Below are 16,814 nucleotides of genomic sequence, written 5' to 3' on the forward strand. Positions count from 1 at the left end.
ATGTGAAGTAGTGAACTGTTGTCACATCTTGTAGCCATGAATTCCATAAATTCATTGTGCAAAGCTGTTACTTTTTGTCTATCCTCATTATACTGCCTATTGAGCGGGGGCTGTGGCATTGGGGAAGTCCAAAGGAGTGTAATGCTTTGTTAGGGGGTCATTTTCCTGAACAAAATTGCCCTTGCCTGATGCTTGTCTCCCCACATGGAAAAAGGCACAAGGTCTGGGTGGGGAATCCCCTGGTTTTGGGAGCTTTTGCCTGCCATCAGCCATCTGGCTGGTGGAGGAAACCCCACCCCCAAACAGCGATGTCACCAACACAACGATGTCATGCAATAGTGTCGTCATCACATTGGGGATGTCACACGGTGATGCTCTGGTTTGAGGTCAAAACTCTATGGTTTGAGGGCAATTTTACCATAGAGTTTAGCCCTCAAACTAGAGTGTCATTGTGTGACGTCCCCGACATGATGCCATCACTTCTGTGTGATGTCATTGTGTTGGCGACGTCATGCAGCAACGTAGCTGTTTGGGGGTGGAGCCCCACCCCACTCCCAGAAGGCTCCCTCCCATCCCCCACCAGCGCATGGTGACCCTGTGAGTGGTAATATGATCTGGGGTGAGGGCAGTTTTGGTCTTACAATTGCCTACTGCTGACATGTGAAGCAATAGATGTACTGAGCAGTAGAAACAAAAGAAGATACCATTCCTGTAGCTTCAAAAGAATACGCAAATGAGCTACTTTCAGTGGGTGTAGCTTATCATACCCCTCTTCTGCCCACTGATTTCATGGCATCAGACAGCACCAGAATGTTCTGGGGAGGCTCAAAGATGATGGAATTGGGGGTTAGGGAAAACCGTCAGAATCTAGTCTTGCAACTGCCACCACAAGACAAAGATCTTCACTGTGTGACTGAAAGTAAGCTGCTGCAGCCATTTTGCAGCTGGCTCCACCTCCTATGCCACCCATCTTGTGGCTGTGTCCACCACACTGTGTCCAGAGGTACCCACAGGCTCAGAAAGGTTGGGGAGCCTTGGATTAGATGAGTGGGCTAGCATAGGGAAGACCCAATCTTGGTTTGACTGTGAAGCTTATTGGATGATTTTAGGCTCGTCAATCTCTCTTAGCCCCACCTCCCTTGCATGATAGTTGTCAGGGGTGTTGCTAGCTCCTGAGAAGCTGAATGAAACCCCAAAGAAACAGAAGTGTGGTAGAAACACCACCCCCGCTGCTGCCATATACCATTATAGTCGACACTTTTAGAACAAGGTATTTTCTATTTCATGTGAAACCATTCAGTGACAAGTATGTGTGGGTGTATTACATTTTTCAAACAAGCTTCATGGAATGACAATAATTCTCCAATAAAATGGTCGCTTACAAACAATGTACAGATAGCATATGAAAAGTTCTACTGGCAAGCTTCTCCTGCAGCAATCACGCATAATCAAATGTTCATGCACCTCTTGCTACTACCCGTCCTTGAAAGACCCTGGACATAATTACTTCTGCGCAAGAGGCCTTTGCGGAGGATGACAATTTCAGCATCTCCTAAGAGTCCTGCTTATGGTCGCTTGGTAAGTTGTTACTGTTTCATTTTGAATCCTCAATTGTGAGGACTGAAACATTTAATTTTTCCTACAAATGTTCCTTCTTTGTATCGAGAGTGACCTTGGAGAGCACTTAGTTCTTGATCATAGAAACTGTAACATGGTAGATGGCATGCCCACAAGTGTATGAAAGAGTTGTGCAACAGAATGCGCATTGTGCGGATTGCTTTGTTTGCTTCAGGAATGGCTAATAGTATGGGTAACTTCAATCAACAGCCTGCTGGGATTTTTATTTTTGTACTATACAGCCATTGTTCAGCCTGGAAAGAGAGATGTACTTTCTAAGCTGTGACCCAGGGAGTGGATTGGCTATTGTGACCACCTTTCCTGATCCCAGCCCTTCTGCTTGGCTAGGCAGGGGCTGAGTGGGCCAGTGAGGACCCCGCTGCCAGGCAAAGGTAGGTGGCACAATGCTCATCCTTGCTACTCTCTGTCTGGATCTGCCACTGGATCTCGCCATCCCATTTGCCTCCTGGCCAGCCTCCCAGCAGCAGGCCTAGGCAAGGGGTTAAGTGTATGGACTCTAATCTGGGAGAACAGGGTTTGAGTCCCCACTCCTCCACTTGCACCTGGCTGGATGACCTTGGGCAAGTCCTAGTTCTGATAAGCAGCCAAAAAAAAAGAGGGGGGGGAAGCCAGTGTACAATGCAAGAAACAAAAAAGAACACCACTGGCAAAAAATAACGCACAAGCAAGTAAGCAAGTATATAATGATCAAATAAGCATAACAGCAAGTATAATATAAATCAAATAAACATAACAAGTATGATATAAATCAATAGGCCAAAGTGCAATAATAAATCATAATAGAAACAAGTCACAGTCTTTCCATGTGTCTACTCCAGCATAGAAGCAATATCAAAGTCCAAATTGGAGTGCAATTCATCAAATTTTCTGAGCCATAAAACTTTGGCCAATTGATTTATATCATACTTGTTATGTTTATTTGATTTATATTATACTTGCTGTTATGCTTATTTGATCATTATATACTTGCTTACTTGCTTGTGTGTTATTTTTTGCCAGTGGTGTTCTTTTTTGTATCTAGTTCTGATAAGAGCTGTTCTTGAAAAAGAGCCATTTCTGTCAAGTTCTCTCAGCCCCACCTACCTCACAGGGTGTCTGTTGTGGGGAGGGAAAGGGAAAGGAGGTTGTAAGCCGCTCTGAGACACCTTTGGATAGTGAAGGGCAGGGTATAAATCCAATCTCCTCCTCCTCCTCCTCCTCCTCCTCCTTCCTCCATGAATATGGTTGGTGACTACTGGAGACAGGCCTTTTCTGCTGGAGTGCCTTCACTGTGGAACTCCCTTTTCACAATGATTTGCTGAATGCCAAATGTATTGAACTTTACAATTTTAATTTTTCCAGGGCTTTTGTGAATTTTTGCTGCCTGCTTTTGGAAGTCTTTGTGCTTCCAAAAGGTGCTGATTTGTATGTTTGTAAATAAAGACAATTTGACAAAGACATTGTAAAGTCTCCCTTCCTCTCTTCTAAAGGCAATTAATCTTAGTATTGCTGCAGTGGGATGTCTCACTGCTTGGGTATAGAAGGAAGGCAGCCGTGCACATCAGAATCCTCTCTGTTGTGCTAGAAGAAAATGGTTTGCATTGGACTGGTTTTTCTGCTTGAATTCAGCACTTGGTCTATTGGATGGTGTTGAAACAAGGGGATTGTAACTTCAAGAGCAGCTTGAGCAGGATGGGCCCTGACATGTTTGCCACTCTAGGGTGCTGCTAGCTCCATCAGCTGGCTGTATGCTGTGGCTATTTGCAAGTATGTAAAGAAGAACCAAATATGTTACTGGTGCAGACCAGTACCCAGAGAAGCTCATGGAGCAACTAAATGGAGTGAAGTCTTGACTTATTTTAAAATAAAAAGCAGTTGGGATAGTGGTGGTGGAGAGAGAATTGAGAAGGAGGGTCGCTTTTCCTTTTCTCTTCCATTTTCAGTTCAGGAGTCAGACTGCCTACCTAATCACTTGCTGCTCCATGGGGTTTCAGATGGAGCCCTGTGCAGAGGATTTGGAGAGGAACTGCAAGCATGGCAAAGGAGCTAAGCACTTGTACTGGCTTGCAGGCTCCAAGTATCAGGTGCCAGAAATCAGGCAAGGCAGGATCATTTATTCCAAGGTCAGGGGTCCAGATGTCAGGGAAGGCAGAGTCAGTAGCTTAGAGGCTATGCACACTTAACAGCCATTCTAAACTGGTTTTATAGCCTCATGCCTAAGGGTCATGCTTGCAGCCAGCTGCTCAGAAACAATCCTGCAACTACTCATCTTTGTTATCAGCAAACAGCTGGTGTCGGGCCAGGAGGTGTGCACTTTGCCATTTTGTCTGTAGCTGTGTTCTCAGCCTCCATCTGTCGTGCTCCAGGGGTGTGGGTGATACTGGTGGGCTGGGAATGGCCAGCTGAGGTTCACCTGCTGAATTGGGGCTGGAGGGTGTCACTGGCTGTGCACCAGGTGTTGGCTCTTGGCTGTGAATCCTGACATGCCTGCAGCTCATCTTCCTGCTGGTCAGCTTCTGTTAACTCAAGGCTGGCTACACGAGGCTCCTCTTCTCTTGAGGAGTCGTCTTCTGAGGAGTCTTCACTATTGCTGAGCACTGGCTGACTCATGACAGCACCTCTTCCACTGCCCCGTCCATTCTTCCACACAGCTTGCTGAGGCTGTTTTTCATTACAGGAAACAAAGTCAGGGCTTTGTTATACTAATTTGTGAACATAATATGTACTTTGCCCCTAAACTTTCAATTTTTAAAAGGCAAGTGTCTAGGCCATATTGCTGGTAAAGATAAACATGGACCAGAGGGCTTTCAGTGACTAGGAGACAGTGGCCCAGAGCCTTCAGACCCTCACAGCAGCATAAGCAGAATACATGTGTAAGCAGCTCAATATACAGCAAATATACTTTCCGTAGGGTTGCCAAACTCCAGGTGTTACCTGGAGATCCCCTGCCATTACAACTGATCCCCAGACTACAGAGATAGTTCCCCTGGAGGAAATGGCTGCTTTGGAGGGTGGACTTTATGGCATTGTACTCCACTGAGGTCCCTGTCTTCCCCAAACCCTGCCTTCCCTAGGCTCCACCCCCCCAAATCTCTAGGTATTTCACAACCGAGTGCTAGCAACCCTTACTTTGCATAAGGTGTAATTTAGCTTTTCAGACTGCACAGAATTTGAGGCATTTTTTAAAAAGATGTATACCCAGCCCTGGATGTAGGTATTTGGGGATCATAGTGCCAATGTTTATATCTGTAGGATTTCTATGTGATGCTACTAATTAGCAATGAGGATCAGGGTTCAATTGTATTGCCTTAAAAAGTTCAAGGCAGAGCGCAGAGCTCAGTAACTGAGCCCATGGTTTATATGTCTAAAGTCTTGGGCTTGGTCCTTTTAATTGGTAGTATCCCTTTTAAAAATAAAATAATGTCTACTCTGTCCTTCAGCATATGGCTGCTGGGGCATTGAAGCACAAGATATAAAACCAACAACATGTCATGAAAGATACTGAAATATAAATTAAAATGCCAAACACAGCCAAATAAGCAACATACTGGTCCAAGGATAAAACAGTCCTCAAAATGATAATTGCTGCTGAGCAGAGGGCATACTCGCAACACATATGCATACGCAAAAGAAGGAATCATATCCTGACCCCCAGTCAATAAAAACCCTGGATGCAAAAGAACATTTTAATGTGGGCAACTGGGTAGTTATGGAGAGGGATTCTGATAAACAAGGAGCTGCCAAATCATCTGTCTCTGGAGACCACCTCCTTCAAGATGGCTACAACCACTAGGTCCTGATGAAGCTGGGCAAAATATCTGCGGTGTGATCCCTGTAAGAGGATGGACTGTTCCAGAGAAGCCCTTCTTTGCACTTTCTACTAAGCAACTAATCACATCATGAGCAAGGACTGCTCTGATTGGCAGCTTTCACATGCTGAAAGCTGGTAAACACAGCTACTCCACAGCAATAAACTTGTTAATGAGCCGTTTGAGCCATTTTCCACCCTGCAGAACAAGTTGGAGGATCAGCTTACCTTGACTGCAGCCATCAAACCAGAGAAGTTCAACTTTTGGAGGCAATCTGCAGCATCCCTAGATGAAATCAGCTAAAATGGGTTTTAGTGCAGAAGTGTCAGGCCAGAACCTCTCCAAATAATAAAAAGGACCTGGGGTAGCAAAGCTGGGGGGAAAATACTGCCTGGCCTTGGAGCGCTGTTGCCCATCAGAATGGATGTTACTAGCCCTTGGCAGGTGTCTGTGCAGTGTGAATGGAGAACTGTACCTGCTTGCCTTACCCCAATAATTCTTCTGACTTCTGACTAATTCCTACATACAGAGGCTATGCATATGGAGGAGAACAAATCAATATCTAGTGCAGTCAGTCCCACATTCACTCTGAATAGTCATGCAAAGATACCATAAAGCAATTGGACATGACATAGGTTTATGGGGTTTGCTAGAATGAATTTAGGCAAACCTCAACAGCATGATAAAAAGTAGAGACATCACCGTGCCAACCAAAGTCCGCATGGTCAAAGCAATGGTATTCCCAGTAGTCATGTATGGCTGCGAGAGTTGGACTATAAGGAAGGCCAAGCGCTGAAGAATAGATTCTTTTGAACTATGGTGCTGGAGAAGACTCTTGAGAGTCCCTTGGACTGCAAGAAGATCAAATCAGTCAATCCTAAAAGAAATCAACCCTGACTGTTCCCTGGAAGGCCAGATAATGAAACTGAAGCTCAAATACTTTGGCCACCAAATGAGAAGGGAGCACTCCCTGGAGAAGACCCTGATGCTGGGAAAGATTGAAGGTCAAAGAAGACGGGGACGGCAAAGGAGGAAGTGGTTAGACAGTGTCATAGATGCAACGAACATGAAATTGAGCAAACTTCAGAGGACGGCGGAAGACAGGAGGGCCTGGCGTGATCTGGTCTATGGGGTCGCGAAGAGTCGGACTCGACTGTGCAACTGAACAACAACAACAAAGAATGATCATACTCTCATCTCATAACGTGCAGTTTAGTACTTCCCCCATTGGAAATGCAGTATTCCTTTTTCCTTACAGGGGAGAGTGTTTGCTTTTTATCAGTTTTTAAATAAAAAGAATGAATTAAAACATGGGCTATTGTCCTCTCCAAATAACAAACATCTTCTCTTCCAGTCTCCATTTGTACAAACAACACTTGGGATAAATATTCCTCAGGCATGCTGGAATGTAAATCCTAACAAGATGGGGAAGATCTGCTGGCTTCTCTTTCCTTGGGAGAGTCTGCTGCTTTGGGGTGGCAAATGTCCCCCACATTTTCTTCTAGGTGCCTTCCCCAAGCACCAAGAAGACAGAGCATCACTTGCCCCAGAGCCCCTAGCTATACCTTGTGGCTAATAGCCACTGATGGACCTCTGCATTTTCTTCTAGGTGCCTTATTAGGAAAAACTGGCAAGGACCCACCTAGGATACAAATGGACTCTGACCTGGTGGCAGTTTGTTCCTGATGCAAGAGAATGGATGACAGTGTTCCAACATTGTGTATTAGCTAGAGGGAGAAAACTGAAGCCAAAACAATCTGCTTGTACTGAGCTCTCAAGTCTTCCTTTATTCCACCCCACCCCCTAAACTAAAGTTCATGATGAATTTTCGCTGGTTCATGGTTCTCAAACTCAAGTTCATGGCAGGTCAACCAGCACGAACTAACTTTCCATGAACTTTCAAGCAGTTCATGATGGTTCTTGAATGGATACATTTCCAGACAGACTCTCTGCTCTATCTGAATGTTTACCTAACTTCTCAGCAACAGGGGGGGTGGAACTTGGAGGTCATGTAGAAGAGCACCCAGGGAAGGTCCCCTGTGACTTTGATGTCTCTAGCTTGCACAGGATGCATTCTATACACTCCTGAATCTCTTGAACATGCTCCTGTCATTTCCCCAGAAAGCACCTTCCTGGGGGCACCATCTTTGGGGGGCCATAACTCAGACCCCGTAAATCCAATCCTCCCCAAACTTGGCAGGGAAGTAGAGGCAAGTCAGATGAAACCCCCCTGTGAATTTGGTGTCTCCAATACACTGGGGGGCATTATACTAATTCACAAACTGAACCAGTTTGTTTGGTGCTTAAAAGTTTGTGACAGTCTGTGGTTCGTGAACCGGACACACCACAATCACAAACCGAACCACATTTTTCCAGTTTGTGCCCATCCATAGCAATAATTGGGGGGGGGGCTTGTTTGGAGTTTGGATGAGTCAAACTGTGATGTGGGCTGTTGATTTGAGGCCATGTAAACCAACCACACAGGATTTAGAGGAGGCACTCCATGGAAGAATATGTGTGAGGTCAGATGAGGAGGGTTTATTGGAAGCATCCTTAGTGGTGCCAAAGTTTAACCAGGACTCATATCTTTTTTTTTCTTTTGCGGCACCATGTGGGCTGAGAAGGTCAGATGCACTTTAAGTTTTTGGCAGTGAATTTGTTCCTGTAGCAAAGTAAAAAGAACGGCTAAGGCAGAAAAGGTCTCCAGCCAATATCTGGGAAGCATTTTTGTGCTCTGAACTGAGAGAAGAAATCTGCAGAAAAAAGATGCTCCCAACTGAAACCTGCAATCTGAAACTACTATTTCACAGCATACCCTCTATGAATTTTGCTTCAGAAATAAAGCCTGCTTGAGGATGGTGCTGGAAGGAGCTTATAATGTCTCTTCCCTTCTGCCCATACCACATTAGGAAAACAGGATCATGTTTTGTCTTATTATTGACCTTTTAAGGAATCTGTCTTTTCTGTTTGGTCCTGGGGAGACACTTGGTTAGCTTCTAGCTTTTAGATTCTTAAGTAGAGACTCCCATTTTATTTTATTTTCCCAAGGCTAAGGTAAAACTTGTTACCAGCCCCCCAAGGACCGCATAGTCTAATCAAGTCTGCATCGCATCCTGCTCGAGATGCAGGCAGAAGGATTTAACATCAGGGCCCGAAACAGCTTTCTTTCTTCTCTGCTCCTTTTAACTTGTCGAGAAGTTCTGGAGAACCTGAAAACTTGTATCCTGTTTTGTGATATTTGGGTTGGTCCTAGTAAAAGCTATTACATCTGTGTTTGGATTTTTCTGTGAACCAGTGCTGTGATTTTTATCAGATCTGGAAGAAGTAGTTTTATGTGGTTCCCTACCTTGGTTACTACAGCCTGAGCTATAGTAACACACCAGTGCTTTTGCATAGAAAGCAGGTGCTCTACCATTAAAGCTAAGTTCCCTCAGTGCTTTGAATATATAATACTTGAGCCCACATTTTTAGCATCTTCAGTTAAAAGACCCAGGGAGCAAGACTCTACTTGGGGCTGCCTTTGTTGCAAATCTGGAAGCTGCAGCTAGTGCAGAATGCTGCAGCTAGGCTGCTGATGGGCCTCTCTAGGCAAGCGAGCATCCGGCCGGCCGGTGCTGCAAGTGCTGCACTGGCTGCCAATAGCATACCGGATTCGCTTCAAAGTGCTGGTTCTTACCTTTAAAGCCCTGAATGGCCAGGGTCCGGCTTACCTAAGGGACCGCCTCTTCCCGTATGTTCCCTCAAGAGCACTACGATCGGGGAGTCTCCACCTCCTGGAAGTTCCAGGCCCCCGAGACGTGAAGTTTGCCCAAACTAAGGCCAGGGCGTTTTCGGTGGCGGCTCCTACCTGGTGGAACGAGCTCCCGGAAGAGATCTGCAGGGCCTGCAAGATGGAGCTCTTCCACCAGGCTTTTGAGTAGGAGCCGCCGCCGCCACTATTCCACCACTGAGTTACCATCTTAGCATCTACCCTATTACTGAGGGAGGGGTAGATGTCGCCCGGCAGAGATGGGGAAAATACCATTCCTGGTGCTCACGCCATTTAATAAAGCTGGCTGTCAATGCGGGATGCTGCACATCTTGGGGATTTTATGTAGAATATTAGAGCACCGAATTTTACTATGTATGTAACATTGTTTTACTGTTTTTATCTTTCTAATTCGGCATTGCCTCTTGTTAGCCGCCCTGAGCCGTTTGGGTAGGGAGGGATATAAATCCCTAATTAAATAAATAAATAAAGACACTGAGACCTCTGTCAGTTGCCACTTGAGAGGAGAGCGGTCTTTCACACAGCAGTTTTCCTGTGGGTTGAATGCCAAACTGTGGTGATTCCTCACTGTGCTTACCCATGCCATCATTTTCCATTTGTTTTGTTGAGTTTTCTCATTGTTTTCTCATTGTTCCTCTGTGCTTTTTCAACGTTGGATCAAACAAAGACAGTTTGAGAAAGTAGGGAGCAATGGCAAGGAAACCACGGAAAGATAGCAAATGGCCAGTGATGTTATGAGGAAGCTTATAGAAAAACTGCTGCAATTTGGCCTCCAAACCATGGGAATACCTGTGTGTGAATGACCCCTGGGGTAGCTGGTTCTGGACTGCTGGTGATCTTTGGTCCAGTTCAGCATGAGGCAATTTATATCCTAAAAAGATAGCATTGTGTTTGGAAAAATCAAGCATACCATCTTAACTTTTCTTCTGAGGAGGTGCTGCCTAGCCATAGAGTAGTCTTTTGGTGTTCATTATGAGCAGTTTAGGAATACAGTCCTGAAAGCAGGGCTCTTGCGCAGCTCCTGTCCATTTTGATGAGGTTTGCGCCAGATAAATTCTTGGTGGATTGTGCCTTTAGCCTGTTTCTGGGTGACCTATGAGACATTTACGTTTGGGCTGGCAGGTTGAAGACACATTCCTCTGGCTATGAGCTCAAGTAAATTTGACTGTATGAATAAAATTTATTAGCTGGATTCAGGAGGGGGAGGCAGGAAACCTGGCCAAATGTTAAAGTCCTGATGACCTTTAAAACAGTGAGAGATCATAAGAAGAAAAACGTGAGCCTGGGCAAAATGTGTTAACTCACAGTGCAGGGGGAAAGGAATTCATATACTTTTTTAAAAAAAATGAGGAAAAACATTGTATCATTTTGCCTGGAATGTCTTTGTTTTTCCTTTTTGTCTTGGAGCTGTTCTGAATTATATACCGTAAATTTGTCGCTTGTTCTTATGCGTGTGGGTGTCTCAGTGGTTCTGTTTACCCCTTTGAAAAAATTTTCCTATTGCTGATCAAATAATTGTGCGAAATAGCATTTGTTTTGTCATTTAAATGCCACTGTCAGTGTGTTCCTACGCACTGTTTATGGGGATGAGAGTGATGAGGAAAAATGCTTTCCATTCACGTGGCATCTTCCACTTCAAGAGCACTTTACTGAGAAGGCTTGTTATTCTTGCAAAGGAGGCAGGGCCTCTGGCCAGAGGGGTCTAGACATTTCCGTGGCTGCAATCTTGCCTTGGACAACGCTCATGAAAAGGGCAGGAGAGGATTCCTACAAAGGACAAAACTGAAAACAGTCAAAAGCTGGTTTGATTAGAACATCCCCATTTTTAATGCAGTCTTTCTCTAATGAGAAGTGAACAAGCAACTCTTCACTTTCACACGGCATTCTCTTTCTGCATGCCAATTGTTCCTTCTAAGATGAATGCATTTTCAATGTTGTTTTTACATCAGTTGCCAAAAAAAAAGATACATAACATACAAATGGTGTAAAATGCCATGAAAGGAAATTTTAAAAATCACTCAAAATGAGCTGAGGCAAAGAACAAGGCTGATGACATTGTATGATTTTTTTTTTTTAAGATAAAAATGGCTCTGTTGACTAATCCAAAATTCTTATGGCACTCCATCTCTGGGGGTTCTGCAGTCAGCTGTTTGGTCTGGAATTGGATTGTTCCACCCAGGGGTCATTTCGTAGAAAAAGAGGTGCAGGAGCTCATTAGCATAACTTATTAGCATAACTTATTTGCATATGCCCCACCCCCTGACATCACCGGAAGTGTGTCAGAAGGCAACACCCACCGCTCAGGCTCCACTGGACTGTTTTGGATTGCTAGCTATTGGGAGGGGGGGACGTGCAGATCTGTCTCCGCAGAAGAGGGAGAGCTTGTACCTGAATAAAACTTGGTCTTAAAGGTGCCACTGGACTGTTTTGAATTGCTAGCTATGGGGGGGGGGGGGCTCTGCAACTTACCTGGCTGCTTCTTGCTCTGACTGAGGGCTGCTGGGAGCAGGGGGTGGGGATTGTTGCATGTGCCCGCCCCCTGGGCTCTTTACTGCTGGAGCTCCGCTCCTGTGCGCTCCTGCAGGAAATGACCCCTGGTTCCGCCTGAGGGACTGGGGACTCCTTTGGATATCTGTATTCTATAACCTCCCTTCATTCCTCAAAAACAATGTGCATTTTTATTTATGTAGTCATTTATACCCTGCCTTTCCCCCCAGTGGGGACCTAAAGAGTGTCACCCAGCAAGCTTTTGCCGCAGGGTGGGGACTTGAACCTGGTTCACCCAGATCCTTGTTCAACACTCTAACACCACACTGGTTCTGTATGAAGAGCTTTGAATGCTGAAAGCACTATATAAAGTCTAAGCATTATTATTAGAACTCACAATAAAGGCCCAGGAAGGTCAGCATATGGACTCCTCGGCCTCACGTGTGCTTACTTTGACAAAAATGGTTCAGAAGTTGGGTCAGCTTTCAGCTCCAGGGTTTGCTGTCAGCAATGAACTGCGGAATCTGTGGCTTGCATTTTGGGAGAGCATCTGCCCCTCAGACATCCCTCTTGTCTCGTAAGGCCCTCTTCTGAAGAGTCCCAGCTTGAAGTCTCTTCTCCCCAATATGTAAAATCAATTAGTAGTCTGGGAAGTAAGCTTTTTTTTTTTGCCAACACAGGCTTTATAATATGGTTGAGGCTAGAGGGTGGGTCTGGGGTAAAGCAAAGGCGGAGCCTGGAGGAGAGAAGGGTGCAACCTGATTGGTTTGTGGATGGGGTGAGAATCAAATCCCCCCCCGTTGGTTCTGAAAAGGTTTATATTTCATCTCTCCACTCATGAAGGCTTTCAGGGTGGTTTTTTAACTATATAAAACAGACGCTCAACAATAACATGCAAATTAAAATAGATTCAGGTGGGTAGCAAAGTTGGCCTGAAGCAGCAGAACAAAGTTTGAGTCCACTAGCACCTTTAAGAACAATGAAGTTTTATTCTGGCCATAAGCTTTCATGTATCTGAAGAAGTGTGCACACACAAAAGCTTATACCCAGAATAAAACTTTGTTGGTCTTAAAGGTGCCGCTCGACTAAAACTTTGTTACGCTAATGAAAAATCATTCTAAACCAATTTACCATAACAAAGAACAGCTTTGTATCCTGGATCTGTAAACAGAGAGGGAAGAATTACAATATCCAAGTGTAAAAATATCCAGGAGCAGGTGTGGTGTGGTTGTTAGGGTTGTCAGACTGAGACAGGGTAGTCTAGGGTTCAAGTGCCTGCTTAGCCTCAAAGCTCCTGGGGTGATCTGGAATGGGCCTTCACTGGCTAGGGTTGCCAACCCCCCTGGTTTGCCAGGGGTCCCCCATTTTGGGAGGGGTTTTACCCGCCGCCAGCCAGATGGCCGGTGGGGGAAGCCCCACCCCCACCCCCAACACCCACAGCCACCCCTCTCTCTCCCTTTAAGTGTGTGGAACCCGTGTTTCCTCCAAAGCCCGATCTCCGCTTGAGATCAGGCTTGCAGGGAAATGCCAGCTTTGTGCGCTTAAAAGGGAAACGCGGCTGCTCTTAAAGGGGAAATGCCGGCTCCTGCGCTTAAAAGGGAAACACCGGCTCCTTTAAGTGCAGGGAACTGCCGTTTCTGGAGATCCGGTGTGCAGGCGGGTTGGGGGGGCGGCAGACATCCCCAACGTGACGTCATCACGTCAGGGATGCCCCTCCCCCTCCAGGAACACCCCCAAAGTCCCCCGCTGGGGGGGGAAGATGGACTTGGCAACCCTATCACTGGCGGCTCCTCTTTGCTGATGTTACCTTTTCTAGAGATGAACAAACATAGCTTTTTTTGTTTTTATCTAGTGCATTTTTATCTCACTGGGGTATGTGGCATACCTGGTTTGTCCCTCTTTCACTTTATCCAAAGAACTATGTGAGGCAGGTTAGAATTAGAGATAATGGGGGAGGGGGGAACAAGGTCACTTACTGAACTTCATAGCATGCGGGGATTTGAACTGGGATCATAGACTACTCTAGCCACCACACCACACTGATATTGTTTTTTCTCTATGTTGATGTGAATGGTTTTGGTCCTCCCATTGCAAGCACTAAGGATTCTTCTGTTTGTTTTATTCATTGGTGTAAATGATACAGGAATGAGCACGTATGATGTACATAATTTATATGTACAATGTGCAATGCAGATTTATTGATGCACAAATAACATGGAAAATGCCAGCACATGGGGGTGGGGTCACTTGATATAAGGAAACAGAGTGGTGCAAAAACAAAGATTGATGGGTTCGATTCAAACAAATCAAAAGTAGGATATAACTGTTCCTGGAATCTTGCAGAATTCAATGGCATCCCTACATTTTTCTTGTGTGGAATTGGTCCTCTTTCCAAGGCCAGATTTGTGCAATGGATTTGGTGCCCTCCTGTGGCTATTTTCTCTCTCTGATTTTCACCAAATGGCAAATCCTAATAAAGGACATATCTACACATGGACACAGATACAGATTTTGGATGTTATGGTTTGGATCCAGCCAGCTTTTTCACTCAGATTGAGCCACTTCCTCCCCTTGCTTCGGATGCCATCCCACATGGCTTTTGTTTCTGTGGGTCTCCTGACCCTCAGGGTGCGTTCAGACATGCCTTTTCAGCCAGCATAAACTGTACCGGTTGGAACCGGTGCAGTTTATGCCAGCTGAAACGCGATCACACTCACCTCCTGTCTGCGGATCCCATCGCTGTATGCCCATCTACACACAGCAGGCATCGGCGTTTTTTGTTTTTGTTTTTAAACTCAGTTTGAGCATGCGCATAGGCAGCCATCCATAGAATGGCGATCTTCGCGCATGTGCAAAAACCCCTGTCTTACATTTAAACTTTAAAGGTAAGGACTTACCTTTAAAGTTTAAAGAGCAAAGTAGCCTCCCTGAGGTCCCGGATGCCTCCGAAACGCTAAACTAAGGCCCTTTTCTTTTCTTTTTTAAACAAACGCCAGGGCGAAGCTTTTTAAAGGGCTTTGCAACGGTTAGGGACAGAAGGCAGATGTTCTACGTGAGAACGCCGGTAAGTACACCGATTGCAACCGGCACCTATACCGTTGCAAACGCCGCGTCTGAACACACCCTCTATGTAGCCTTTGTGGTGGTTGAAGGGGACTACTTCCTCCCTTTTTCAGTGGCGGAAAAGCTAGTTGAGTCCAACCCTATTATTATTACTTTTATCTCATGCTCTTAATCAGATGGTATGAGGGGGTGCTTGGTACAGGGTACGCTGAAGGCATACCATACAGCCATCTGCCTAAAGCAAATCAGGTCTGTATGGGTATAGTGGATAATAAAGGTGCAGATGTTTTGGGGAAAGTTGGGTAAATATTATAAATGTCACGAATAAACAATAAACAATGTCCATAAAACAGCATTAACAGCTACAGATAGCAGTGCAAAGATTATTAAAATCAATACTAATTAGCACCATTAATAGTGCAAGTGGATAATGCAGTGGCTTCCGAAAGGTTAAATGACTTTGTGCCAGGTTGACAGGGGTGGTGAGGGTGTTCTCTTCCCACCTCTGGGGTGCCACAACAGAGGTGGTCTGTCTCTGGTAACGGCCATCTCTGAAAATGAAAGTAAAGAAAACAGAGCCTTCAAAGAAAAGACAGGCTGGGCACATCAGGATTTCAACACAGTTTAGCAAAGATAATGTGATTGCCAAAAATGTTAACAGACAGTTAACAGCAACAGAATGTTGGTAGTTCAGCTTTCATGAGGGAAGTGGATGTATCTTTGGCTTGGAATTGATTTACCTTACTGAAACCTTAGAGATGAATAAGGGGTAGGGTGGGAAATCAAATGAGAAGCCTGTAAAGATTGGCTGAAAGTATGAAGTCAGTCCCTTGGTCCGTCTAGCACAACACTATCTGATCTGATTGGCAGTGGCTGTGCAGGTAGGTTTCAAGCAGAGAATTGGCATTTTGCTGCTCTTCTCTGCTCCTGTCAAAATGTAGCCTTAGCAGCTTCTCCAGTCTTCATCATAGAACATATTGAAGGTCCCTAGTCTACGACCCATCTGCCTTGTGTCAACAGGGGTGAGTGCCTTCTCGGTAGTGGCCCCTGTCCTGTGGAACCAGCTGTCTGAAGAGATGCATGACTTGTGGGACCTCCCTAGGTTCTGCAGGGCATGCAAGGCAGCTCTTTTTCAGGCAGCCTTTGGGTGATTGAGATCCATCAGGAAGCTGGTAAATTATGCTTCAGCTGTGTCATCACCATCCATGCTAGATAGCAGATAGATTTTAATCGGGATAGGTTTTTAATTATTTTATATTTTTAAAGCTTATTTATTGTATCTTTTGCACTGTTTTTATTGGGTTATTTTATATGCTGTTAGCCACCACAAGTCCTATTCAGGAAAGAGGGAGCGGGATAGAAATTTGATAAATAAAATAAATATATTAGCAGCTGCCCTTGGAGGGGGGTGTTCACATGACCAAGTCTAACTGTTCCTTGGTGCCAGTATAATAGGCAGGGACCTCAAAGAATGAACCAGTGTGAGTGCAGTAACAACATTAAAAAGAATCAGGGTTCATTTTGAGCCAAATTGAGGGGGAGCACCGCTCCGGCAGTAAACAGTGATGGAAGGCGTGTGCCCCCGCTCCCCGTCCACTCCCCACCCACTCAGCTCAGCTCAACCGCAGTGTAATCTCCATGGCCCTCGGAAGGCTGGCTCAGTGTGCACGTGGCTGCCCGCCACTGCCTGCTGGGCAGAAGAGTCCTCCCTCCAACCAAAGCAGGGCCAAGTGGCCTCACCCTGGCCCGCTGGGGCCCCAACCAGTGTTCCTTGTAGGCTGCATTAGTGCACAGTTTCATGGAGCTGAGCACAGGAATTTTCATCTCAGCGCAGCAGGTCCAAGAAGAAGTGGCCCCACCCTCTTTTCCTCCTCCCTCCCCTGCCCGCACACACAGCAGTTGGCTTGGCTCACGGTCAGCTCATCTGGTCAACTGTTTTGGATGGAGGAGGTCCTGGGAGGAGCTTGTGCCGGCCCTCCCGTTTTGCCGGCCAGTAGTGAGACCTCAGAGAGTCAGGACTGTCTGGAGCCCATGCTGTCGCCGAAGAAGAACTGCTTGCCCTGCCCCGA

Source organism: Gekko japonicus, unplaced genomic scaffold (genome assembly GCF_001447785.1).
Source record: "Gekko japonicus isolate JY-2015 unplaced genomic scaffold, Gekko_japonicus_V1.1 scaffold498, whole genome shotgun sequence".
Lineage (NCBI taxonomy): Eukaryota > Metazoa > Chordata > Lepidosauria > Squamata > Gekkonidae > Gekko > Gekko japonicus.